We start from the raw sequence: 1,350 nt of genomic DNA on the forward strand, positions 1-1,350 counted from the left end.
AGGATATTCTCCATTGCTTCCATTATTTTTGGAGATTTATAACAAACCCCTATCAGTAATTTATTATTTTTCCCCCTCCCCTTATCTCCACCCACAGGGATTCTACATTTTCACTTAATTCACCTATATTATCACGCCGGATGGGTTTTAAGGACGATTTTACATATAGACACACCCCTCCCCCTCGCTTATCTGTACGGTCATTTCTGAACAGACTATAACCCTGCAAGTTAACAGCTCAGTCATGGCTCTCATCCAGCCACGTTTCAGATATCCCCTGTTATGGTCTGGTGATTATGGAGCGACATGAGACTATCTCTGAGCAGGTGGTATCTATACTGACCGCAGACCCTAAGCTCAACACACAACTAGAAGCAGCCGTGGATTGCTCCTAACGCTCCCTATGCAACTCGTCACAGCCTAAGAGCTAACTACCCTGTTGTGAATTCTGTTGTTGGGCTCCCTCCTGTGGTCATGAATGGTACTTCGGCTGGTTCTGTCCATGAACTTCCTCTGGTGGGTGTTTCTGAGTTTCACAGGTGACGAGGTTAATTCGTTAGCTGCTGCTCTATTTAACTCCACTTAGATCTTTGCTCCATGCCACCTGGCAATGTTCCAGTATTGGTCTGTTCACTCCTGGATCGTTCTTGTGACCTGTCTTCCCATCAGAAGCTAAGTTCCAGCTTGTATTTCTTTGGTTTGCCATTTTTCTGTCCAGCTTGCTATTTAATTTGTTGTCTTGCTTGCTGGAAGCTCTGGGACGCAGAGGGAGTGCCTCCGCACCGGGAGTCGGTGCGGAGGGTCTTTTTGCGCCCTCTGCGTGGTCTTTTTGTAGGTTTTTGTGCTGACCGCAAAGTAACCTTTCCTATCCTCGGTCTGTTCAGTAAGTCGGGCCTCACTTTGCTAAATCTATTTCATCTCTGTGTTTGTATTTTCATCTTTACTCACAGTCATTATATGTGGGGGGCTGCCTTTTCCTTTGGGGAATTTCTCTGAGGCAAGGTAGGCTTTATTTTTCTATCTTCAGGGCTAGCTAGTTCCTTAGGCTGTGCCGAGTTGCATAGGGAGCGTTAGGAGCAATCCACGGCTATTTCTAGTGTGTTTGATAGGTTTAGGGATTGCGGTCAGCAGAGTTCCCACGTCCCAGAGCTCGTCCTTATTATCAGTAACTATCAGGTCATTCCTTGTGCTCTTAACCACCAGGTCCATTATTGTCCTGACCACCAGGTCATAACAGTACAGGTGGCCCAAAGTACTAATGCATCTCAATAGAGGGATAAGAGAAGTTCTGAGACCATTTTTTTTTCTTTGCAGTGTGTTTTGTCTCTATTTTCCCCTTTACCTCTGGGT

The sequence above is a fragment of the Ranitomeya imitator genome, unplaced genomic scaffold, assembly GCF_032444005.1.
Source record: "Ranitomeya imitator isolate aRanImi1 unplaced genomic scaffold, aRanImi1.pri SCAFFOLD_356, whole genome shotgun sequence".
Lineage (NCBI taxonomy): Eukaryota > Metazoa > Chordata > Amphibia > Anura > Dendrobatidae > Ranitomeya > Ranitomeya imitator.